Here is a 27,995-nt window from a genome sequence, read left to right as displayed (position 1 = left end):
CTTAATTTCGCACAGAAGGAACAGAGGCATAGAAGGATCATTATTTTTCTTTGCAAAGGTTGATTTGGAGGAAGTGCGAAATGGTGCATCAAATACACTGCGTAACACGAGGCCGCCTCGGAAAGGAAGCTTTTAATAATGTTAAACCAAATGTTGTCACTAGAGTAGATAACGAATATGCGTCATTAGTAACTGAAAAAATGAAATAACATAAGGTAGAACTACTGTTGGATGATCCCGTCTATCGAAAGTTACAATGCGTTCCTATCTTGTATCGGGCGAAAAGATGGACAGCTACAGTACCAAGAACAAGATGCATCGACACCTGTGACACTGAGAATATATCTAGACAGTGTTCTGTGGCAGGGTACAAGGTTCTGGCATGCACAAGTGTCTCCAAGCTCGACGTTCAGCGCACTTAGTTATACATGATATTCTGCGTCAGACAAACCACGCGTATCCACGTGTCGACTTAACGACATCATCAGGTACGATTGAGTGTAGAGCATCATCCCGGTGAGCGGTTGCTCGAAGCGGGCACTACGCCATAGAGGTACATCACGGCAGGTAGAATTACGCTACAGAAGTTACTAAGTTGGGCTTCAGTGGCTCTTGCGATAGTAATCGAGGTCACCATGACAGCAGAGGACTACGTGAACATCATTTGCAGAACACCTGTGTACAACCAACCTTGATGACTCTGGGATGGGGATGGCAACTTCCGGGAGGATAACTGCTCATCCTTCGGAAAACAAGCGTAATAGTCACGTCTTGTTCAAAAAATTCGTTTGATCTTAAATCGATGGAACACATCTGGGTCGCTGTCGAGGACCAGTTCCGCGCTTACAAATCACCGGCTCTTAATTGTACAGGAATACGTGACCTGTGCGTAGATATCTGTCAATCAGTTGTCGACTCTGTACCAAGTGGAATCACTGCTTTACTGCGCTCCTAAGGTAGAGAAACAAGTTATTAAGTAAGTGGTCCTAATAGTTTCGTTTATCAAATGGTTCAAATGGCTCTGAGCACTATGAGACTTAACTTCAGAGGTCGTCAGTCCCCTACAACTAGGACTACTTAAACCGTAGCTAACCTAAGGACATCAAACACATACATGCCCGAGGCAGGATTCTAACCTGCAACTGTAGCGGTCACGCGGTACCAGATTGTAGCGCCTAGAAGCGCTCGGCCACACCGGCCGGCGTTTCGGTTATCAGTGTGTGAGTGTGTGTGTGCGTGTGTGCAACCTGGACCAGTTATGTATGTAGTCGAGCTACATCACATACAGTTAAGAAATTTATAAGCAATCTGACTGTTGCTGTTTGCTAACATTTGTTGTAGTGATAGCTGTTATTTTCAGCGCTAAATACGAACATAAAACATTAAATAATTTCATAGACGATGTAAACAGAAAGTCAACCATATTTTGGGCACAGAGAGCTAGACGTACCTCGCATTTCTAGATGAGCTAGTGTGTACAACGTGTGACAGTATTTTGGGCACACCGTATATAGGATGCCAGCACGTCACAAACAGCTATTTAGACACTATTCACATTATCATTGTCAGTAGCAACCAAGCAGCCCTAAACACGTCATCATCTCGTGCTTTCCTCAACAGCGATAATAACAGCTCGCGATGAGGACGATATCTGTTTAGTGACATACTAAGAGACAACAGTCATGATGACATTCTCAGAGGCCGGCCAGTGTTTCCGAGCGGTTCTGGGCGCTTCAGTCCGAAACCGCAGGACTCCTACGGTCGCATGTTCGAATACTGCCTCGGGCATAGATGCGTGTGATGTCCTTAGGTTAGTTAGGTTTAAATAGTTCTGAGTTCTAGTGGACTGACGACCTCAGAAGTTAAGTCCCATAGTGCTCAGAGCCATTTGAACCATTATTGGATATTATCATAAATAAGAATGTAACATCCTTCGGAAAAAAATATTATAAACTTTACATTTTCAGTCATTGAAAGTAAAAGGACTATTTTTCGACCTACTACTGTGGGAGGCTATGAGGTGACGTCCGGTGGTAGCACAGAGAAGAGACTGCTTGGACATAAAATATAGGACTACAGCGCGTAACGAATGTGGGACCAGCAATATCCTTCACCATACGCCGCAAGGTCGCCTAAGGAAAGTAGTTAATAGAAGTAGATGGATTTAATCAGCTGCGAGTACTAGGTATAGAAAGTAATAATTGTAGGGAGAAAACCCCTGAAAGCAGTCTAGATCCCAAACTCTTATTGTACCTTCGTTAGATAAGTCGGCCCTAGGCTTTCGACTTCGTGGCTGTTGGGAAAGATATATAAAGGAAAGAGCAAATATCAGGAAGCCACGTCGGGAGACTTACAACAATAGCTTTTCGGCAAAATTCCTCATCTACTCAGTATCGATGTGTCATCAAAAGGAGCCCGAGTAATTTTATCAGCTAACATAATCAGTTTGGTAAAGCGTGTGTAAACTTATCAGTGGAAGCGACCCGGTATACCGAAGCTTCCAGCCACAGTAAGACACAAGAGAACTCCTGAAGAAGATCCAAACAAAACGGTCGAAACATCGAGTTTGTAGATGCAGCTGAAGAGAACTCTGAGACTGCCGTATCTGTGGTGTCACCGCCAGACACCAGACTTGCTAGGTGGTAGCCTTTAAATCGGCCGCGGTCCGCTAGTATACGTCGGACCCGCGTGTCGCCACTATCAGTGATTGCAGACCGAGCGCTGCCACACGGCAGGTCTAGAGAGACGTCCTAGCACTCGGCCCAGTTGTACAGCCGACTTTGCTAGCGATGGTTCACTGACAAATTACGCTCTCATTTGCCGAGACGATAGTTAGCATAGCCTTCAGCAACGTCATTTGCTACGACCTAGCAAGGCGCCATTATCATTTGTTATTTATCTTGGGATGCATGTACAGTCAGACCGATGTTCACCAATTATGGATTAAAGTTAAGTATTCCAGCAGCTACGTACTTTTCTTGATAGTATAATTACTTTACCTGTTCCAGACCTCACGCCCGCCTGCGTGAGCTTAAACGCGTGCCTTTCGGTCTCCCGTCCATTGTGGATTGGCTGTCTTGCCAGTCCACAACAGTATCACCAGAAGATTTTACCCTCAGTTGTGTCTACCACGAATGCCTGCAGAGTCATGCAACAAGACATTTTCTGCCAAAACAGCTTTTAATACAATTGTATAGTAAAACGCAAAGTAAAATTAATTCAATCAATGTATGTTATTTCAATTCGCAAAAATTCTGTTAATTAACATAGTCAAAAATACAAAAAAAAAATCTTTGCCTATACGAAATAAGAGACGGGCAACAAGTAGAAAGCTGTGAGCACTGGGCGTGAGTCGTGCTTCGGTAGCTCAGATGGTAGAGCACTTGCCCGCGAAAGGCAAAGGTCCCGAGTTCGAGTCTCGGTCAGGCACACAGTTTTAATCTGCCAGGAAGTTTCAAGTAGATAATGTTGTTCATTAGGTACCGTTATATTTACGCTTTTTTTTTATTTCGGAAGTAATTCCTTTAGTTGATAGTAGCGAAGTATTACCATTACGGTGGTGATGGTCTGATAAGCACACAGGACAAAAAAATCATGAACCCGCGGAAGACCTCACGCTAATGGCAAATAACACCAGGTCTTGACCTTTTACTGGCTTTCGGCGGGGAAGAGAGTCCAATTTCTTCAGGTATTCCATGATGATGATTATATGCCGTAAAATTGCCTAACTGGGAGCATCCTGACGCTCACTTTCAGTTGATGTTTCATTTAGTCGCAGACATTCCATGGGATTTGAGATCGTGTAATAAAGCGGGCCATTTGAGCAATAAAGTGCCTATTCATGCAAGTCTGTGAATGCTAAGAAGATGGGAGTTTCCAAAGCACACTTATAATGAAGGTAAAGAGGAAAGAAAGCACTGAGTCACAGAGACCAGAAGCTCAGACCATTGTAACCTAAAGGGATGGACCCAAAGCATAGCGCGACGAACTCGCCACAATCATTGCCAAAACATGTCCGGCCTCAACTACATTTTCCATACGCTGATGATTTGACGCCTTGTTGTGCAGTCGATGCACTCAACGTATTGCATCATTTGAAACAAAACAATAGGCGACGTCGCACCACACTAAATGCCTTCTGTCAGGATCTGTCCTTTTTCTGTGTTATTTGTCCCATTGGCAGTCTGAAGAGCCGCCTCTGTAATGGTCTATCGCGTGATACCGAACTACCTCCACAATTAATGCTCGAGAACTGGTTGATGGGGACTCGAATTCACTGACAGCAACAATTCATGTCAAATCTGAAACCGTTTGTCCTTGACAAATTCGAGACTTATCTTCGAATTTTTTGTCAGGATCATTTTACAACACGTGGTGTTTGTGTTACATACCTGTTGTTATTGCTATCACATTCCTCGTAGACGATTCGGACAGTCCACATTGATACATCAAGAAACCAGGAAATTTCATCCACAGTGTGCACATGGGCACGGCCAAATTTATGCCTTACATGCAGTTATGTCTCCAAGTCGACACAAGATACTACTCTGACTCCTTACAATCAACTTACAAACATTTTACTACCCTGCCGTTATTTTCGTCAGCTGTGGAGGTTCCTTCGATTGCTTAGTACCTGTTGTAGAACACCTACAGTGCTCTAAAGACATCCATAAGCTCTGTCGAGGGAGTAGGTAATGCACCGTCGGAAAAATAATCGCCCTACCGTGAAGGAGTAGTGTGACGTAAACGAAAGTGGATACGCGAGTTTCTACAGTTCAAAGACAGTGTTAATTCAAATTTTCTGACTCGTACATAAAAATGGCGCTCGAAGCGCCACTGTGAGGATGCTAATCAGGTTCACTTTAAATACACGCTGCAACCGTTGTGACCGTAAGTTTCCTTTGACATTGGAGGTACTAAGTTCATGTAAGTCGCCGGCCAGAGTGGCCGAGCGGTTCTAGGCGCTACAGTCTGGAACCGCGCGACCGCTACGGTCGCAGGTTCGAATCCTGCCTCGGGCATGGATGTGTGTGATGTCCTTAGGTTAGCTAGGTTTAAGTAGTTCTAAGTTCTAGGGGACTGATGACCTCAGAAGTTAAGTCCCATAGTTCTCATCGCCATTTGAACCATTATGTCAGTCAAGAATGTCTGTGAGACAACTACACCATTATCAGCACCTTACTGTGTTTGAACGAGGTAATGTAATACGCACACGAGGAGCTGGATGTTCCTTCTGCGATACCGCAGAAAAGCTTGCCAGAACTGTAGCCACTGTACATGACTGGTGGCAGAGGTAGTCACGAGAACGTACGGTCGCAAGAAGACTGGGATGCTTAAGGCAACGTGGCACTAACGAGATAGAGAGAAAGAGACAGACAATAATGTTCGGCGTATGGCCGTGGAACATCGTGCTGCATCTGCAGCAGCAATTTGAACTGCAATTGGCACCACAGTGACAAAACGAACTGTTACAAATCGGTTACTTGAAGTACAGCTCCGAGACGTAAGCTCTTTAGCGTAGATTCCACTGACCCCAAACCACCGGCACTTGCTACTTCATTGGTGTCAAGCGAGAGCTCATTGGAAAACAGGGTGGAGGCCTGTTGTGTTTACTGACGAAAGCTAGTTCTGCCTCGGTGCCAATGATGCCCGTGTGTTGGTTAGGAAGTCAGTCGAGCGCCTGCAATCAACGCGTCTTCTCGCAGGACACACTGGACATACAACGGGTGTTGTGATCTGAGGTGCGATTTTGTGTGACAGCAGGATCACTTCCGTCGTTATACAACGCACCGTGACAGCAAAGTTGTTGCTCATTCTCGTGATTATACTTTTGTTCTGCAATTCATGCCGACAAGATGACGCTCGCACACGTACCGCTGTTGCAACCCAATATGCTGAACAGTGTGTCGACTTGCTGACTTGGACTGCTCGATCATAATATCTGTTTTAAGACGAACACATATGGGACATAATCGGACGGCAAAAGCGGTGCCATCCACAAACAGCATTAAACGGCTCTGTACTGACCGACCAATTGCAAGAGGTATGGAGCTCCATGTCACAAACTGATATGCGGCACCTGTACAACATCCACGCTTGCCTTCTTGTATCTAGTAGTTATTTATGTAGCAAAATTTCACATTTCCAGAGGCTTATCTCGCGCTTACTTGATGACCATTATTGGCACACATTTATTTCGATTTCAGCTCAAAAAAATTATCTACTTAAGGAAACGTTAATCTTTATTGAACAACATATTTCAAACACCAAATTAAAAACCTTTGAGGTATTAATGGTTGTTGTACTGGCCTTCTTGTAACTCTGAATAAGGAATGATAATCAGGTGATCCTCATCTGTCAATTGGAGTGATTACTATCCTTGGCAGGCTATATGAAATAGTGTCTCCATTCTTTAGTTCCACTTGGTAAAGGAACTGATGGTCAGGATTTGAAACTAATAAAAAATGAATGCATGCATACTATGAAAAAAGCACTCCGTCTTCAGGCCACAAGAGGCCCATGGGGACCATCCGACCGCCGTGTCATCCTCTGTGAGGATGCGGATAGGAGGGGCGTGTGGTCAGCACACCGCTCTCCCAGTCGTTATGATGGTTTTCTTCGACCGGAGCCGCTACTATTCGGTCGAGTAGCTCCTCAATTGGCATCACGAGGCTGAGTGCACCCCGAAAAATGGCAACAGCACATGGCGGCTGGATGGTCACCCATCCAAGTGCCGGCCACGCCCGACAGCGCTTAACTTCGGTGATCTCACGGGAACCGGTGTATGCACTGCGGCAAGGCCGTTGCCCATGCATACTATGAACACCTTTATATTTGGTGTTATCCTATGTAGGCGAATAAGGTAATGTTAAGTCTCTGAAATTATTAGGTACACAAATTGTTTTCTCGCGGTATTATGTAAAGAAAGCGAGTTAGTTTATAACGAAATTTAGTTATCCTTCTGTGAAATCAAGAAAATATTTTTGGAGAAATGGTTTATGGGGAGGATGGGAGATTAGAGTTTAATCTACTGTCGACAGCGCAGTAATTAGAGACGGGCACAAGCTCGGATTAAGAAAAGATTGGGAAGGTAATCGGCCGTGCCCTTTTCAAAGGGACCTTCCCGATATTTGCCTGGAGCGATTTAGAGAAAACCAATATATGATGGCCGGATGCGGTTTGAAGCTTCGTCCTCCCGATAGCGAGTACCGTCTGCTAACTACAGTGCCACCTTCCTCGACTGCGACTACCTTCTGAATTTCGCAGTAATCAGTTCTCTAAAATAAAAGATTGAGAGTTTATGATAACCTCTGAAAGCAAATAGTTATTTTGTTAAAAGTAGCTTATCGCTTTAAGGTAAAACCATATTTTTCGGCTCAAAATATATTTTCATGATGAAAGAACTTTTGTGAATTGCTGGTGAGTACAATGACACATGACCTGTATCAATTCGGTGTCTTCTAAAGCCACCTTGAAATGTAACACCAGAATATTTTAATAATGTGGGAAACGTCGATGCAGAACGTCTGAAAGCTAGATTAGGGTTTTTGAGCAGTGTTTCGACTCATAACCTAATTGTGACAATACAAAGGATACAATCATGAGAGATCTCTTAAGCTCTCCGGGAAAAATGAAGCATCTTTGCATGAAATACAAGCAAAATTAATGAACTGTTACGACATAGCACTAACATGAGAAAGTTATTCAGCTGCTGAATCATGTTACGTCACCGGTGTTTTAACTTGTAAAGCTGCACTGTTAAAACAGTCATTAGTGCAGAGTAAGTACCGAATGGCAGTGTTTTTATCCTCTATGTAGCCAAAAAAAGAGTACAAAATTTTACTTACGTAATATGATGTGGAAGTGCCAGGTTGAGTACTAGTCAAAAATAATTTAATGGCACCGGTCGGGATCTCGTGCAATAAAATGCATATTTGCTGTTTCTATGCTGCTCGGTGCCTCTGAACCATAGCGTTTAGTAAATTACTGGGATGTTACGGCTTCTCACATCAAAATCTAAGCAGACAGCGGAATACTGCCGTCATATATGTAATGGTACCGCCACAGTATAGCGATTGAGTTAAGCAAAAACTGATTTCTGGTTCCGTTATTTTACGTCGCTCGATTTACGAAAGGCTAAAATGCAGGTATCCTGTCCAATCCATCTTCATTTGAGAGCATATACTTTGGAATCTCGTGTATCGCAGACATGACGCATTTCATTTACATTCTTCGCTGTTTGATCCCTCAGCATTGTTGGCACATGTAATTAAATTTAGTACTAGTGTCTTTTCCCGTGAGAGATACCGTCATAAGAGACATCTACCGAAAAACTATTGGATAATTTTAGATAACAGCTGTTCGAAGAAGGCTTTGCAATAATTCTGATACAGCTTTCGTATTTCTCGCATGCGGGTCAGGATTCATAGAGACAGATGCTGACACCTATTTTATTTTATAAACTGCTCGGTACACAAGTGAAGTAAGACAGAAATTTACTATCAGCAATAGGAAATACCCTGTATCACGCTCTTAAAGCTTTTTTGTACACTTTTCATCATCTCCTCCAAGTAGTAAAGTGTAGTGTTTGTGATGTGGCCGATTATATAGTCAGAATTCTGTAAGCCTTATATTCTAGTATGCTTGGAGGGGGGTAGAGGGATTCCCAATGGAAAATATTTTGGAGGGGGTTATTGTCTCGACACTCGCCAGGAAACCAAGAGTAATCTTCTCGAAAACCTTGGTCCGACTGGGGTTACGGGAACTATTTCAGTTGGTTTCTGAGGCGGTATTGTTTATTTTTTCCAGATAAATATTAAGATTTTGAGTATGTTGAATTCGATGGTGCCCTCTCTCACTTCTACTGGCAGTTAGTTGTGTTTGGCCACTGCACACAACAAACACACCGTCGTAGTCAGAGCAACAAGTTCGTTATACAACATGTTATATTTGTCATTTATGGAATGCCTAACCATGGAAAAATTGTAAGAGCATTATTGGATCCTGATATTTAAGTCAAGCACTGAATGTTCGATGCCCACAGTTCGAATAAAATGACTAAGAGCAACGTTTCCTAAAATCTCAGTAGATATTAGACAACATGACGGTAACACAGCAAGGGATACATAAACTATATTGCGGACTGTATACAGAAAACACAGCACGATATCCCTCATCTGGGAAACTCGCCAATTCAAAATTAACCATGCAAAACAAAACAAAAATTACAAGCAAATAGGTAACATAAGCTGCATTGTAGTACAAGTAGCTTGCGAGCTGCTCAGAATATGGATCGCACACATTTCCCCAAAATCAGCTATAGTGCGCCAGAGAGCGACTGGGAGACCAATCGCAAAGTAACTTCCTTCTCCAACTCCCAACTTTCATATGTAGAGGACTCAATGCTGTTGCCAATGTCACAAACCACGATGCTTGTATCATGGAAAAACAGGGGAACACGGCAGAAACATCCCACTCTTGGCGTGCAAAATGTACCTTGACCAACAGGGGGTTGGCAACTGGCATCTGGCAGTTTTTCACTGATTGAGCAGGCTATTCGGGCCAAGCATCGTGTTGGAGTGGAAGCAACTTATTTTCTCAAGCTGCTCAGTTGGCGCCACAGTGCTCCATCCTTTGAAGTCCATACAGAAAAGGCTAAAACGTCATGCTTAGTTATGCTTCAGGGAAGGCTGTGGCGGCACGATGATATCTACCTCACCAGGAGCATGCGCTGGCTCTACCCAACAAAAGCACAGGGCAGGCCATGGCCCCATTTTGTTCAAGCAGTCACATCTCAGGGTGCACCCAACCCTTATAACGAGACTCACTGAATGCTTTCTGCCGACAAACAGGAAATAGAGATCACGCTGGGAGCATGTATTCCGAACGAGTAAAACGCAAAACTTTCCTTCCAAGCAATCATGTCTGGTGCTTTCAGTAAAGTAGCCATGCAATACTAGCTTCAAAAAAGTCAATCAATACTGCATAGCGATATGTGACAGTCATGGCACCATGTGTCTGTGTACGTATGTACATATATGTGAATATTAGCATGTGTTCGTTTTTGGCGTGGTGCTCTAAATGCTTTCTTTCGTTTCCTTTCTCCACTCCACGTAGCAGAGTGGGCGTTTGAGTTCCAGCCCATGAGTTGTGGTTCTTCCTGGCCAAATGTTCTAGCACGCTGGGAAAGGACCACAGGAAATGCCAATTAGGAATATTTTTGAGGGGACTTCCAGTTGCACCATTCAGTTGATAACCAAGGGAAACCAAACGAAAACCTTGATCATAACTGGAGGATTGGGAGTATTTTAATTTATTTATGGGTCAGTGATATCAGTTGTCCCTGACAAAAACTGTCGTGATTCTCATCAGCGAAGTGTCCCAGCCAGCTGGGAGTGGAGCAGAGAGAATCCCAAAAGAAAATACTCGGAAATGAATTTCTTGTCCCAGAACTCGCCTGATACCACAGGAAAGCGTCTAGAAAACCTTGGTCAGAAGTGGGGGATTGAGACTACTTTAAATCATTTTTGGTACAATTCTATCAATTGTCCTGGAAAAGAATTAAAATTGTGTGTGTGTGTGTGTGTGTGTGTGTGTGTGTGCGGCGCACACGCGTGTGTGTCTTATATATCTGTGTGAATTTTCCTTTTTTCTTTCTTCATACCTAACTATTCAGCGTAAGGTGGGAAGCTAAGGTGAGCTTCTCAGAGTTATTTCCAACCAGGTTAAGAGTGGAGAACAAAGTGTGGGAAATGTTCCAGCGGTGCCCAGTGACTAAGGAAACCTCCTGAAGACATAGGTCAGACTGTGCGCTGTGCCCTCTGAAAAAGTACTTCTAAATCACTTATATCTGTGTGATTCCATTACTTGTTCAACAGTTAGTTACTTTTCTGATGCAGACCAAGGACAGAGGTAGATATCGTGGAAACTCTATCCAGTTAATAAGACAAATGAACAGAAAATATTTGGTATAGCAAATCAGTCTCGAAACACTTTGTGGTTAAACTGATCGTTTGATTTTACGGCTTCAGAAACGTTTCATACGATACTCGGATGCGACCACAACTCTGAGCATTCTTTATTCAAATACCATTTACTCTCTCAAACTACCACACTAGTCCAAGAGAGTAAATACATAATATGGAGCGCTTTAGATACCGCTCTTTTGCTGTGTACATGTTTCTGAATATTCATTTACTCTCCAATCTTAAGTTTGGTAGCTCCCTGATGAATAGCTGTTATCACATTATAAAAATTTGGTGATTCCTTTTTATCGTTTCAACTCATCAGGTATCAGAATATTCTTAGCAGTTTGGGAAACTAGCATGCGCTCGCTTTGGAAAGCAAGACAACGATGGTAGTAGAAATCTATAGCATGAAATAACTCACACTACCAGCAGTGCTTTCCCCTTCGACAAGTACGAAGTTAGATACAGTCCTCCCAGGAGAATTTCATCGTGCCAGCACCATAGTTGTCCACCTGATCTTAGGCTTTACTCTTGCCATTACAACTACATCTACAATTGTTTCCCGAAAATCAACATATGACATGTGACGCAGTCTAGTTGTTTTACTAGTGTTAGTTCCTCCTTCCCTGTTCCAAACGCAAATGGTTCACTGGAATAACGATTGTCGATAAGTGTCCCTATGAGATCTAATATCTGTAACTCTGTCTTCATGGTCTTTTCGTGGTATACGGGTACATATACCAGGAAACGATTTCTTATTACGTCTAGAAACGTGCGCCCTCGGAATTCTAAAAGTAAACGGTAATGTGGTCTACTGCCGTGTAACGTCTGTCTCTGGAGTTGCATGAGCACCTGTGGGGCACTTTGGCATTCCACTTTAAATGACTCTGCCCGCTCTCTTGTAGAAATTTAATCGATGTGACTCCTCCAAGTGATTGTAAATCTTGTGATCTTAACATGAAGGGTCTCTACACGTACCTAAGAGCGGTACGTTGTATTTGTTTACATTTAGAAATACTCCCAATCGCTGCTCCAAGAGTCGATCCTCTGGAGTCGTCCCCGTATTACGCTACAGTTTTCTAGAGCTGTTACTTCTCGACATACAACAAGCACTATCTTAAAACAGCCTAAAGGAGCTTCTCATGATCCAGGTCACTGTATTCATGCTGAGACTTGCTTTATAACGCTGTTTCTGCCGTATATTCAATAATGGTAAAGCTCTCTACTTCAGACGCCTTTATAGTGTACTTGCTGTCTTCTTCTCTGCGTGTCTTATCTTACTCCACCAAACATCAGCCAGTTTAAGGTGAGTATTTTTCCTGCAGTCCGTTTCTTCAGTTGACCTGTATTTCTAGATGACGCAGAGGTTGCACACATTGTTGTAAACAAACTGACATGCTGAATTAAATTCCGAAAAAGAACGCTTTTAACTAAAGAGTTTACTGCAATGGAGTTTGTGCTGTGTTTAACTCGTTTCTTATGCTTGCCTGGGGATATTAGCCGAGGAGTTTTGGATGACCACTTTCATTAGACGGACCCCTTCTTCCCCACCTTCAACCTCGTTCATCTTATGATACTTCATATCTGTTTGTTATACAAAATGTAAATATACACCTGAAATGCGCCCGTGCACAAGAAGGTCGATTAACATCTTTAGCGTCAATCACTGCGACACAGAGTTACTCTTGTCGTTCGTTAATACAAACCTTTTACTTCTATTAGTACATCTTCATGCATGAATCCTGTTGCTGCAGGTTCATATGAAGTCCTTATAGTTTCAGAAAACGATAGTAATAAAAAAAATGTTCTAGCTGCCATAGGACGACTGAAGTTGTAGGTGTACGAAAGTATTTTTATGTAACTGTTTCGCCTCATTCTTCTCCACTGTAGTAAATGGGGAAAATCTTCCAATTACAGAACCAACAAAACTGTTTTCCAATATTATCTATTTAGTACACAAATATTATTCCCATATTTTGTCCGAAACATTTACTGCTCCTGCCGATACGCTTTGCGTGGCCTAGATGTATGTAGATGACCAATTAACACAAATTGGAATATACATACTATTACAACCAGCTGACGTAATGAAATACAGTAGTGCAGTATGTATCCACACAAACAAACAAACACATATACATACACACACACACACACACACACACACACACACACACACACACACACGCACACACACACGCACGCACAGACACGCACATCACCATCTCTATCTGCTTCTAACGGGGATAGGTTACAGGAGAGTGTGCATGCAGCCAGTAATCGATCCCGCGTCCACCGAGCGCGTAGCCACGTCACTCATGCATGTCAGCAGACCAGAGACTCGCACCAGAAATCCAGTTCCACCCCCATGTGTGCCCAGCTAATGGCTTCTTGTTTGTACGGGTATTTCACATAACTGCGCTTGGACAGGCTAATGAAGCCTTTGACGTGGGTGACTGGCAGGGCAAGATAAAGAGCATTCACCTCTCGGTTGGACATCGCAATGGTCAAAGGGTACACAATGTCAGTAGAAATGGAATTTTATCAACGGTAGTTGCTCACTGCGCATCCCTGATACTGTATATATTATGAATTATGTATCCTCATAATCTGACTTCTATGTACTGTAATTTTCTTTCCTTCTCTCTATCAGCACGATGAGAAGCCTTACCTAAGCTCTATAGATGTTCAGTTTAGAGTTGTCTACATTTCGTGCATCTGAAGGACTAGCTTCCGCTTACAGCCATTTCATCAGTATGATCTCTACCCATGGGGTATTATATATGTTTGTTTCTCTCTTTCAAGTTTTTGTAATTTGTCTTCAGGTTTAATCCGTCTCTACATCCATGCCTAGTTTCTTTTGAAAACTCCTAGGAATTACTCTCAACGGTTAAAGTTTCGCACGAAATTTTTTTGTTTACTATTTGATAACAGTCTGCATTTCAGTTTCAGTTTATGTATAGAATTTCGGAAGTACTAAATTTTATTAGCCGCATTGGGTTTATTTTTGGCACCCCTGATATTTAGAAAGTAAAGAATGTAGATCCTCATTCTGAAACGATAAATAATACAAAATTGTAGGCCAAACGATAATTCTGAGTATTGCTCTTTTTCCCAGAAATAAGGAATTTGAAACTTCCTGGCTGATTAAAACTGTGTGCCGGACCAAGACTCGAACTCGGGACCTTTGCCTTTCGCGGGCAAGTGCTCTACCGACGGAGCTACCCAAGCACGACTCTCGCTCCATCCTCACAGCTTTAATTCCTCCAGTACCTCGTCTCCTACCTTCCAAACTTCAATATTTTCGTTGTTCTCATGTATCACTTCCATCTCATATTCAATTTCAGAATTCATTACTTTATTTCGGAATGATACTTAAGTAATGCGTAATTTATAAATTTAGCCATTGGATTCATTTTGAACGCAAAATTATGATGAACGCTTTGTCTGATTTGTTATTTTTTTTACTGACATGATTAGTCTTTCCATAACAGTGAAATATGTACCTATACGTAAATGGAAGTAAAATAGCATCTGTATGATCATGGGTTTGTCACCAGCACCGCCTGCAGCTGTTTCTGTGCACGTCAGCCTTTAGTGTCTCTCTCTCTCTCTCTCTCTCTCTCTCTCTCTGTGTGTGTGTGTGTGTGTGTGTGTGTGTAGCTATACAAGTAAAATATCTGTGAACTATCTGGCGCAATCTGCACTTTAGTACTGTACTGAAGTATGCGACAGCCTGATTTTCGAATCCAAACCTGCAGCCACTCGACCTTGACCCTGAAAAGAGCAGGTGTTCGTATGGTTTGGCTCCATGCCAGTGGCAATGACATCATCAAAGACTCTGAATCTGTGACATCATCAAGATGATTGGCACCTGGAAATTTAAGAATCACAAATGGTGCTGACAGGAAATTTCAATGTATGGAAAAAGGCAATGAGTAGGAAAATTTAAAAACATGCAAAATGGTATTAGTAAAAAATTTGAATATCCAAGATAAAGAAGACGATGATGATTAAAAATAAAAAGAACAACCAATCACAGCTTAGTATTCTAGCAACTGTCAAACTGAAACAGCCAGCCACAATCTTGCCTGCACTTAAAGTATCCAAACACTCCGAAATTTTATTTACACTTGGTTCCAAAGTATTTAACCAAAAGATGGTGTGCAGGCTGTAACGTGCAGTATTTTCATATTTGCTAATACTTAACAAGAAATTAAAATGAAACAGTCAATCACAAAATAGCCATATTCAGCATCTCCAAAAGTGTCCAAACGCTGTGAACTATTATCGAAAAAGTTGTGAACAGTAAATTACTTAGTACTTCCACTTCTACCACTCCTTTACGAAACAGCTAGTCAACATGTAGCGATCTTGTTGCTGTGAACAGTGAATAACTTTGTATTTCCACTTCTACTGCTACTTTACAAAACAGTCAGTCAACTTGTAGCCTTCTTGATAGTACTGAAAAGTATTTCCATGCTTCTAACTTCTATCTATCACCATGTTCAAAACTATTTTTACAAAAAATTATTTAGATGCTGTAGTTTATTAACATAAGGATCATAGAAATCTTACATAGAAATTTCAGATAAAATTTTTATAAAAATATATGTTGCTATGTGTTTGTCACTTACAAATATTTTTAATGCATAATTGTCTCTAATCAAGAGTTCCTGTGTGGTATACAAGCACTTTCTTTGTCTTTTATGTTATGTAGGAAAGTATGTATCCAAAAATTATGTTTTATCAATCTGTTAAAGTGCTGTGTAGGACTTGTGATGTATGGGACCATTTCCTACTGTTTCATGTACCAATGGTGACGTATAGGAAGGTTTGTTACAATATTGTGTAACAGTGGCAATGTATGCAGAGATTTCTTGCAATTTCTTGTAACAGTGGTGATGTATTTTGCAAATTGTTGTAACTTAGTTTGATGCCTGTCATTAATAACAATGGTGATATATTTTGCAATTTGTTGTAAGTTAGTTTAATGCCTGACATTTATAACAATGGTAATGTATTTTGTAAGTTGTTGCCATATCGTTTGATGATTATCTATTACAGTGACAATGCATGTCGCAATTTGTTGCAGTTTTGTATTATAATTGGAATGTTATTAGAGTTCCAATAGTAGATATTTATGTCAGGCTATGGCAGATACACATACTGTCAGCTTCTAGTGCGAGAGATCCAGTAGCTGACATCCACTGTCAGGATGTGACACATACACTGTCGTTTTCTGCTGTTATAATAAAGTTTTAAAATTCAATAGAAGACACCAATTTTCAGGTGGCAGTATAAGCACTTGAGCTTCGGGTTTTGGAGTACTATTTGAGCTACAATAACTGACACACTCAGTCAGTGCATATTTTTCTTTAGGGTTGAATAAAAGCACTTGTGTGGAGTCGTGAAATTTACCATTACTCATTACCCATTTAGCAGTTGCCGTCCATGATATGTTCAAACTGTAACAAACTGGCCTCCACGTAGCAATTTCTTCCATGTTACAACAAAACTTCGAGAAATGTCCCTGAACATTGCAGTCAAATTTTAATCAACTGTTCTTGTTACAGCAAAATTGTAAGAAACTGTCTTCCATGTTATAGCAATATTACAATAAGCTGCCCTCCATGTTACTGCAAAATTGCAACAAATGTTTGCCACTTGCGTACACATTTAGCTGTGAACTGATTCACAGTTGAAATACAGCTTCCAGATGCAGCTTCAAAGGAAAAGTGAGTTATAAGTATACTCCTTGGCACTCAAAGAGAATGGTGTATATGTTTCTGTAGAACAGAAAACATTGAATCTAAAGTTAACAAGGTAATATCAATTTATTGCCAGGTGTAGAGTTTGTTAGGGCATGTGATGATGTATCATTGGTTGAGATATAGTGTTTACGCAATACATTAAGAAATAACGAATTTATACAGATATAAAGGATGTAGTAATGCCTGCTACGAATACCTATGGAGTTAGCTTAGTGCGCCACGCTTGTGCCAACTAGAACTGTTACATGACATTTGTATAACACTGTTTGTTTACATTTTCTGATAACAGATAAACTATAAATTATGTATTTATTTTTACACATTTGTTTATTGGTAATAGTAAGGCAGAAAATTAAAATATATGAAATCAGAGTTATTTAGTTAGGTACTTGATCCATCGACCACTTTTGTGATAAATGTGACGATGTCTAATGTGTCAAAATACAATCAGGGAAAACTTATATACAAATTTCACTAAGAAATATAATAAAAATATAATCTTGGGCATTTACAAGTATTTTAATTCATAATTATATCTACTGAAGAGTTCTTATGTGGTATAGAAGAAAACAACCAGGTACCATTTCTCGATGTGCTCGTAAAGCGAAGATCAGATGGCACTCTAGGTCACAGGGTCTACCGTAAGCCGACACATACAGATTTCTACCTGCATGTCTCCAGCTGTCATGTTCCTTCACAGCAAGAGCGAAATCTCTGACTGTGACAGGCTAGCAGCTGATTTACAGCACCTGCAGGCCGTGTTCCGCAAGAACGGTTATAACAACCAGTATAAAAAACGCGCCTTAAGACCGATTAAGCCGAGACCGCGTCCTTCCGAGGACGAAAACAAACCGGTTGCGACGGCGATTTTACCATATGTCGGGAACACATCGACAAAGATCGGTAGAATAGTTAGAAAATATAATGTCAAGTGCGTGTTTCACCCTCCATCCGAAACGAACACATTATTAAGATCAGTCAAGCACGACTTAGGACTCTGGAAACTGGGAATTTACAGCATCCCTTGCCAGTGCGGGAAAATGTGTATAGGTCAGATCATCTGGACGGTACAGGAGAGATGTAGTGAACAAAAACGCCACACAGACAACGCACAGCCGACCAAGTCCGCAGTGGCAGAGCACTGCATATCACATGGACATGACATGAACGACGATGGCACAAATGTGTTACAGCAATCGAACATCTTCTGGAATTATATCCTCAAAGAGGCAGTGGAGAACCGGTTGCATGACGAAATAATAAATAAAGACAGAGGTTTCCAGCTAAGCAAAGCTTGGGATCCAGTTTTGAGTACGATTATAATACAACGACAGTCTACACGGAAATCCGCTCCTGTCAGTTACCTGAAAGAGAACAAGCATTGTCACCACGACGGCAGAGTTCCCCAAACGGCCGTAGCCGCGGAAGGACTGCGGCCCATGATCTGTCGTGGGGCGCCGCGCTTCCCTACCACCCAGCGAGGCCCTTCCCTCACTACTGGCCGCGGACCGCTCGGAAGCCCCCAGACGGAGGCTGCGGGAGAGGGGTCGAGATTATATAATGTGGTCACCCATCAGAGATCAATCAGACTCCAAGAACGCCTGAAGATGACAAGAAATCGGCTTGCCGAAGTATCACGCCTTTTGGACGACGCTACCCGGCTGAATACCCGAGAAATTTTCAAGATTTCTGCTCCCCGGGAAAACCTCAGATCACACAGGAACACGTCTATTCTACATTTGAAAACACTTCTGCTACTTGTCAGTTTCACAGCTCTATATTTCACACCTTTATGTGCCAAAGTTAGGATAGTTACAGGGTACTGCAGGTCGATTTACCTTCTAGTATTTTTAACATCTGTTAATCTTACACATAGATGGATCGTTGATAAGTGAATAAATGTACTCTGGGCCTGTGGTCAATATTCCCAACTGCTTAAAGTGATACTTGCAAGATGTACATTTGTGAACACCTCACATGATACTAGTGACATTCGGCTTGCCGAAGTATCACGCCTTTTGGACGACGCTACCCGGCTGAATACCCGAGAAATTTTCAAGATTTCTGCTCCCCGGGAAAACCTCAGATCACACAGGAACACGTCTATTCTACATTTGAAAACACTTCTGCTACTTGTCAGTTTCACAGCTCTATATTTCACACCTTTATGTGCCAAAGTTAGGATAGTTACAGGGTACTGCAGGTCGATTTACCTTCTAGTATTTTTAACATCTGTTAATCTTACACATAGATGGATCGTTGATAAGTGAATAAATGTACTCTGGGCCTGTGGTCAATATTCCCAACTGCTTAAAGTGATACTTGCAAGATGTACATTTGTGAACACCTCACATGATACTAGTGACATTCGGCTTGCCGAAGTATCACGCCTTTTGGACGACGCTACCCGGCTGAATACCCGAGAAATTTTCAAGATTTCTGCTCCCCGGGAAAACCTCAGATCACACAGGAACACGTCTATTCTACATTTGAAAACACTTCTGCTACTTGTCAGTTTCACAGCTCTATATTTCACACCTTTCTGTGCCAAAGTTAGGATAGTTACAGGGTACTGCAGGTCGATTTACCTTCTAGTATTTTTAACATCTGTTAATCTTACACATAGATGGATCGTTGATAAGTGAATAAATGTACTCTGGGGCTGTGGTCAATATTCCCAACTGCTTAAAGTGACACTTGCAAGATGTACATTTGTGAACACCTCACATGATACTAGTGACATTCGGCTTGCCGAAGTATCACGCCTTTTGGACGACGCTACCCGGCTGAATACCCGAGAAATTTTCAAGATTTCTGCTCCCCGGGAAAACCTCAGATCACACAGGAACACGTCTATTCTACATTTGAAAACACTTCTGCTACTTGTCAGTTTCACAGCTCTATATTTCACACCTTTCTGTGCCAAAGTTAGGTTAGTTACAGGGTACTGCAGGTCGATTTACCTTCTAGTATTTTTAACATCTGTTAATCTTACACATAGATGGATCGTTGATAAGTGAATAAATGTACTCTGGGGCTGTGGTCAATATTCCCAACTGCTTAAAGTGATACTTGCAAGATGTACATTTGTGAACACCTACATGATACTAGTGACATTCTTTTGCGCAATGATTACTTTTTGTCTAAATAAGCAGTTACCGCAGAATATCATCCCATAAGACATCAATAAACAAAACTTGCAAAATAAGTGAACTGGCTGACTCGTATCTTCCAAAATTTCACGGTTACTCTTACGGAAAAAAAGATTAACTTAAACGTTTTAGGAGGTCTATTATATGTTTTTCCACTTTAAATTTTCGTCAGTGTCTGCACCTAGAAACTTACAATATTCTAGTTTGTTTATTACTTCTTGTTGATGTACTAGGTTGGTAGGAGGCGGAATACTTTTTGCAGTACAAAATACGCTGAACTGCGTTTTTTTTCGAAGTTTAAAAGTAGCACAGTTGTGCAAAACCATTCACTAACTTAGGAAGAAAGAGCATTCAATATTTTCCCTGTTGATGCTTCTTTGTTCAGCTTCGTGACATTGTCGGAAATGAGAGTATTCCTTTTTCCTGTTTCATATAAAAGTACAGATAATTAACGACAAGCAAGAACGGTAGTTGACCAGTGGTCAAGTCCCGTGGCAATATATATATCTTAGAGTAACTCTTGCAGCCTATGTTCTCAATAATTTGCTGGATGTATTCATTTCTCTGACTTCCTCTACACCTTGAACCCTCTGCAGCTTTCTGTATCTAGTGTCCTCCAGTACAATGAAAGTTAGCTAATATCTTAACAGATGTACTATCATCGCGTCACTTCTTCTTGTCAGTGTTTTCCATTATTTCTTTTCTCGTCGATTTTTGGAGAACCTCCTCATTCCTCACCTTATCAGCCCATATAATTTTCAACATTCTTTCGTAGCACCACATCTCAAATTCTTAGATTATCTTCTGTTCCGGCTTTCTCACAGTCCATGTCTCACTGCCATACAATATGGCTCTCATCTATGATCACAACCAGGCATCCGGTAAACGAAAACTTAACTTCTACAACGCAGTACTATGACTGAGACAGTCTAATCCTTCTGATAAGTCACAGAAGATCCAAAATAGTGACACTTTATATTAAACATTTTATTACGTGCTCAGTAAATTTATGAATAGCTCTCATAGTAGAAAGGCCTTATGAAATCCAAACTGTGATTGGCTAAGTATCTCCTATTGTAAAGTACTGTGCTCAGCTGTTTCAGTTTTAATGAAATCAAAAAAAAAAAAATCCCAATAGTGCCATCTTGCATTTTAAATGCTATGATCGGCTGTTTCATTTTAATGGATACTACTGAATTTTCCCACTAACACTATTCTGCTCTTTTTAATTTTCCCACAGTGCATCCATGATGGTTAATTACGTTATTTTGCCTGGCATGTAAGTAATCCGCAGTAGCACTGCGCATGTCAAAGTCCAGTGTCCGCCACCTTGAAATGTCATTGGTATCGCATACTTCAAAACAGCATTTAAGTGAGAAGTCTACCAGATGGTTGGTAGATATACCTCTTCTATACAGTGTGATTTTTCCCACCGTGTATAAACTGTAGCGATTGGTGGATGAGAGGGTACGTAACAAAAGAGGTCTACTGAATTTACGTCCGGAGATGCATGGTTTCCATGCTAGAGACCATTTACTGAGTCATGTAGTGTTAACAGAGACTGCGGTCTAATACGCTCTCTACCACTCAGCCACAGTTTCAGTATGTATCGAAAATTATTTCCATATGCCTCAACGCGTTCGTGTACGTGCCGTAGGATGTTCTGTCTCACATGTTTACATAGGCCAGGTTGCATCCGAACAGCGTCCAAGGCAGCATGTATACGCTTCTCCAGTGTCTCTACATCTGGAATGGGCTCTACATACACAATACTTTTGAGATGACCCCATAGCCATAAATCACACGGATTGAGATCTGGCGAACGAGCAGCAGGTCTGGACCCTCTCGTCCGATCCATCGACCAGGAAAATACGATTGAGATGCGTCCGAACGTTAACAGCGAAGTGGGCTGGAGCACCATAATGTAGCAGCCACATGACCCTTCGAATCATTAATGGCGTTCCTTCCAGCAGGTGAGGCAAAGTCACCCGCAAGAAACGCCAATAGTTCCACGCTGTTAGCCGACGTGGAAGGAAGACTAGTTCCAAAGTATGGAAGCCAATTTTCCCGGTCCACACATTCCGATTCGCTGTCACCATACCACGGGGGTTCTGCATACTGTCCCACAGATGACTGTTAAGAAAGCTGAAGATACCACTCAGCGTAAAGGTGGTCTTATCTGTGAATAGGATGGATGGCACCTGTGCTGGAATTGTGGTTGCCTGATGAAGAAACCAGTAACTACAACTGCTCCCAATGTGGTATTTCTGTCGCTAGTAAGCTATGCACACGCTGTAAGTGCTGAGGGTAGTGACAGTTGTCATGAAGAATGGTCCACACGGTCGTCTGGCTTGCCCTATACTGGGTTGGGTTGTTTTGGGGAAGGAGACCAGACAGCGAGGTCATCGGTCTCATCGGGTTATGGAAGGACGGGGAAGGAATTCGGCCGTGCCCTTTGAAAGGAACCATACCGGCATTTGCCTGGAGCGATTTAGGGAAATCAAGGAAAAGCTAAATCAGGATGGCCGGACGCGGGATTGAACCGTCGTCCTCCCGAATGCGAGTCCAGTGTCTAACCACTGCGCCACCTCGCTTGGTTACCCTATACTGGCGGGTCAACTACCTGTTACTGTCACGGCGGTCGCCTCCCACAGTGTTAACCACATTTTCCTCCAAGTTGGATGACCGAACATTTCGGATACATCCTTCAGGATTTCCTGCTTGCTGAAACAATCCTGTCTTAGACAAACGTCGAAATACTCTTGCAAACATTGAATGCTGTGGTTGTTGTCGGAGGGGACAGATCACCTGATACAAACTTGCTGCCCACCACCAGTTGCAATTTGCCTTTCCGTAAGCAAACACCATTTCGGCAAACACTCCATTTGAATACGCCACCACTGTGTACAACGCTGTATCACGGCCACTATAGGCTGAGTCAGCAAGAGAAGGGAATCGGACACAACATTACCAATTACATGGCAGCAGAGGGTGCCAGAGCGTGACGTATGAGGAACAGTACCACCCTCTGGTAGGAAACCACGCATACTGTAACTGCGGTTGCATGGTGCAAACCATATTAGACCTTGTAAGACGTCGCTGTCTCCTGACCTTCATTGCTTACATGTTCCGCCCTCACAATCATGTTCCGCACATCAAGACGCTTCATTCGAACCCAAACTCGATAAGATAAAGTCAATGTTGTCTGAATTCATGTAAACTATATGCAATTGACAAGTGAGCGCACCGTAGATGAAACACTTGAGGCTGGCGTGCACACATACATTCCAGACACGACGGTCACACAGGCTTTTAGTTCGGGAGGGAGGCTGCACAGCGGGACGCCAGGCCCTTCAGAGGACGACCCAGCCTATGTCGGCCGGTGACCGCCTGTAGCGCACAGCGTGGGCCCGTGTGAAAATGGGGAACGACCCCGTGTTCGGCTTAAAAGCAAATTCCGCTACACTGTGTGGAAGCGGCCAGCCTGCGCATTCTTTACATATAGCACGCAGTTTCACAGATTTTCATAGGGAGACAGCAAACGCCAAACGCCAAAGCTACAACTTTCCAGATTGGTCGCCTTAAACGAAACGTCATTTTCCCGTTTTAGAAGAGCAATGCTGATTCGCAGACGATATTTCTGACGCCTTGAGCTGAAGGAATAATGGAAGAGACCATAAGATATCCCACTTCACGTCTAGCGTGGAGAGGCGCCGTTCCGTTGTCGCTCTTCGAGCGAGAACACGTAACGATAGCGTGCGCGCTCGTGCAGGGACTCGAAAGAGCGAGGAACAAGTCTCTCCTCAGTACTTCACTGGGAGAGCTCCTCTGTCGAGAGCGAATCAAAGGGCGACTCTATATTGAGGAATAATGGAAGAGACCATAAGATATACCACTTCACGTCTAGTGTGGAGAGGCGCCGTTCCGTTGTCGCTCTTCGAGTGAGAGCACGTAACGATAGCGTGCGCGCTCGTGCAGGGACTCGAAAGAGCGAGGAACAAGTCTCTCCTCAGTACTTCACTGGGGGAGCTCCTCTGTCGAGAGCGAATCAAAGGGCGACTCTATATTGAGTCCTTGCGATTAAGCGTTGTTCACTGTGTTGGCCGAAACGATAGCGTGCGCGCTCGTGCAGGGACTCGAAAGAGCGAGGAACAAGTCTCTCCTCAGTACTTCACTGGGGGAGCTCCTCTGTCGAGAGCGAATCAAAGGGCGACTCTATATTGAGTCCTTGCGATTAAGCGTCGCTCACTGTGTTGGCCGACACATTTATTGTGTGGTTTGAATAGACAGAGCTATAGTGAAACGCCTGCGAGCGAATTTTGAGTGGCATCGTGGTGGACTGGTTATCTGACCGGTGTACCACGCCAATAGACTAGGAGCGAATAGGAATCCTTGACCTCATCAAGGCATAGCGAGAGTTTGATTGGCGAAGGTCAATCCAGATAGAACGAGAGTTATCTTGTTTGTCAGCAGCGAGCAGCGCAGACAGCAGTCATCGCAGCTTACGATATTGTGCGCTACATCTGTTGCGGGCCCCATATTTCCTCCTCAACTGTACACTTCACTGCATTTCACATGCGGCAGCCTCGACCGTAACTAGCAACATTCTAAAGGATAATTGTTCACGTTGAGTAGGCGCATCTCTCAGCCATTCTGCCAAGGCAACAAGCATCTTAAAATTTGTGTAGAAATTTCATTATCGAATCCTATCCTTGAAAGGTAACTTCACATTCCGAATAGAACCAGGATATAACTTGTTCAATTCATAACTAAAAGGGTCATTGTGATTTTTCAGAATTTTTGCAAAGTAAATAATAACTTTCGTTAGTTTCATGTTTTTCTTACACTAACTAACACTACTCCATTACCCAAGTATCCCACTAGTTACGTAAGAAATTTTGTAAATTTTTGTGTAATTTCCTTACAGCGGACGACTCCAGAAGATATTTATTGCTGAAAGTTTTTTAGTCATTTCTCTTTAGAACGTTAGGAGCGTCTGTCTGACTTCTGTAGTAGTGTGGGGGTGGAAATTGCATCTTGCAGGAGCCACGAGGTAAAGTGTACATCTCAGATTAATCCGTTGCACAGAATAACAGAATAATAGATCAACCCCACACAGCTCAGAACCGCAGTTCCTGTAAGAAAGTATGATTGAATAAATGGTCTCTAGCATGGAAAACATGTATTTCCAGTATGTAAGTTCGCTAGCCTTTTTTGTTCTGTAACCTCTCATCGCTCAATCCATAGAGTTTGTACACAGTGGAAAAAATCACCGTGTATTTCATTATGAATAGCAGAGTTTGAGAGTTTATATGTGGCAATAACTATAGGGATATGAAATGACTGTATTCACAGACTCCCCTTCCACTTCAAAATGTTTATCAATGCAAACCTTGGTTACATAATCCCTATTTGTAAATGTTCTGTCAAATTCAGAAATGCTTCCTACTATTTGCTGCAAATTCTGTAGACTTTAATGAATGTTCATAAATCACCTACATTTAGCAGTGCCCTTGGAATGTTCATCAGCGTCATCATCTGTTCAGGAATCGGAAAGTAACCTTTCAGAAAGGCCTATCATCTTTAATGCCTTACCTGCAATATTCTGGAACTGGAATACTAAGGTGTTATTTTTTGGCAATTTCGGTGTCTGGGAGTTCAGCTGCATTACATTAATAATAAGCGAAAGCACTGGGAGAATATTACAATGATACTTATAACAGATATGTAATAAGTAAGCAAGTTTCTGTTGTGGCTCGTTGCTTGGCCCATAGGGAAAATAAAAGGGAGGAACCGAGTAATTAACAGTACAACTATTTTTAGTTTATTTGTAATTTGATCTAAACGATATACTACACCCGTTCATTTCATGAATACAGTATTCGCAAAACTGGAAACAATGACGGGAAAAACTTATTTAGTTTAAAATTGTGCACTGTGTCCAGTATCAAGCAAAAACCAAGAGACCAATGAAACGAGCAATTAATATCATGAATAATATTACTCCAGCATCACAAGACCAGATTAGTTAAATTTTAACACTGAGTTCAATTTTATAATGTTGTTTGTTGTTGTTGTGGTCTTCAGTCCTGAGACTGGTTTGATGCAGCTCTCCATGCTACTCTATCCTGCGCAAGCTTTTTCATCTCCCAGTACCTACTGCAACCTACATCCTTCTGAATCTGCTTAGTGTATTCATCTCTTGGTCTCCCTCTACGATTTTTACCCTCCACGCTGCCCTCCAATACTAAATTGGTGATCCCCTGATGCCTCAGAACATGTTCTACCAACCGATGCCTTCTTCTGGTCAAGTTGTGCCACAAACTTCTCTTCTCCACGATCCTATTCAATACTTCCTCATTAGTTATGTGATCTACCCATCTAATCTTCAGCATTCTTCTGTAGCACCACATTTCGAAAGCTTCTATTCTCTTCTTGTCCAAACTATTTATCGTCCATGTTTCACTTCCATACATGGCAACACTCCATACAAATACTTTCAGAAATGACTTCCTGACACTTAAATCTATACTCAATGTTAACAAATTTCTCTTCTTCAGAAACGCTTTCCTTGCCATTGCCAGTCTACATTTTATATCCTCTCTACTTCGACCATCATCAGTTATTTTCCTGCCCAAATAGCAAAACTCCTTTACTACTTTAAGTGTCTCATTTCCTAATCTAATTCCCCCAGCATCACCCGACTTAATTAGACTACATTCCATTATCCTCGTTTTGCTTTTGTTGATGTTCATCTTATATCCTCCTTTCAAGACACTGTCCATTCCGTTCAACTGCTCTTCCAAGTCCTTTGCTGTCTCTGACAGAATTACAATGTCATCGGCGAACCTCAAAGTTTTTATTTCTTCTCCATGAATTATAATACCTACTCCGAATTTTTCTTTTGTTTCCTTTACTGCTTGCTCAATATACAGATTGAATAACATCGGGGAGAGGCTACAACCCTGTCTTACTCCCTTCCCAATCACTGCTTCCCTTTAATGTCCCTCGACTCTTATAACTGCCATCTGGTTTCTGTACAAATTGTAAATAGCCTTTCGCTCCCTGTATTTTACCCCTGCCACCTTTAGAATTTGAAAGAGAGTATTCCAGTCAACATTGTCAAGAGCTTTCTCTAAGTCTACAAATGCTAGAAACGTAGGTTTGCCTTTCCTTAATCTTTCTTCTAAGATAAGTCGTAAGGTCAGTATTGCCTCACGTGTTCCAGTGTTTCTACGGAATCCAAACTGATCTTCCCCGAGGTTGGCTTCTACTAGTTTTTCCATTCGTCTGTAAAGAATTCGTGTTAGTATTTTGCAGCTGTGACTTATTAAACTGATAGTTCGGTAATTTTCACATCTGTCAACACCTGCTTTCTTTGGGATTGGAATTATTATATTCTTCTTGAAGTCTGAGGGTATTTCGCCTGTTTCATACATCTTGCTCACCAGATGGTAGAGTTTTGTCAGGACTGGCTCTCCCAAGGCCGTCAGTAGTTCCAATGGAATGTTGTCTACCCCGGGGCCTTGTTTCGACTCAGGTCTTTCAGTGCTCTGTCAAACTCTTCACGCAGTATCATATCTCTCATTTCATCTTCATCTACATCCTCTTCCATTTCCATAATATTGTCCTCAAGTACATCACCCTTGTATAGACCCTCTATATACTCCTTCCACCTTTCTGCTTTCCCTTCTTTGCTTAGAACTGGGTTTCTATCTGAGCTCTTGATATTCATACAAGTCGTTCTCTTATCTCCAAAGGTCTCTTTAATTTTCCTGTAGGCAGTATCTATCTTACCCCTAGTGAGATAGGCCTCTACATCCTTACATTTGTCCTCTAGCCATCCCTGCTTATCCATTTTGCACTTCCTGTCGATCTCATTTTTGAGGCGTTTGTATTCCTTTCTGCCTGCTTCATTTACTGCATTTTTATATTTTCTCCTTTCATCAATTAAATTCAATATTTCTTCTGTTACCCAAGGATTTCTACTAGCCCTCGTCTTTTTACCTACTTGATCCTCTGCTGCCTTCGCTACTTCATCCCTCAAAGCTACCCATTCTTCTTCTACTGTAGTTCTTTGCCACATTCCTGTCAATTGTTCC

General features: G+C 42.0%; 1 pseudogene; it reads right to left on the bottom strand.

Annotated features, from left to right (window-relative positions):
- Positions 1 to 6,691: 6,691 nt before the first annotated feature.
- LOC126237830 (5S ribosomal RNA) lies at positions 6,692 to 6,808 on the bottom strand (annotated as a pseudogene).
- Between the last annotated feature and the right edge of the window lie 21,187 nt (positions 6,809 to 27,995).

Source organism: Schistocerca nitens, chromosome 2 (assembly GCF_023898315.1).
Source record: "Schistocerca nitens isolate TAMUIC-IGC-003100 chromosome 2, iqSchNite1.1, whole genome shotgun sequence".
Classification (NCBI taxonomy): domain Eukaryota; kingdom Metazoa; phylum Arthropoda; class Insecta; order Orthoptera; family Acrididae; genus Schistocerca; species Schistocerca nitens.
The sequence above is the reverse complement of the archived record's forward strand: the minus strand, read 5'-3'. Positions and strand labels throughout refer to the sequence as shown.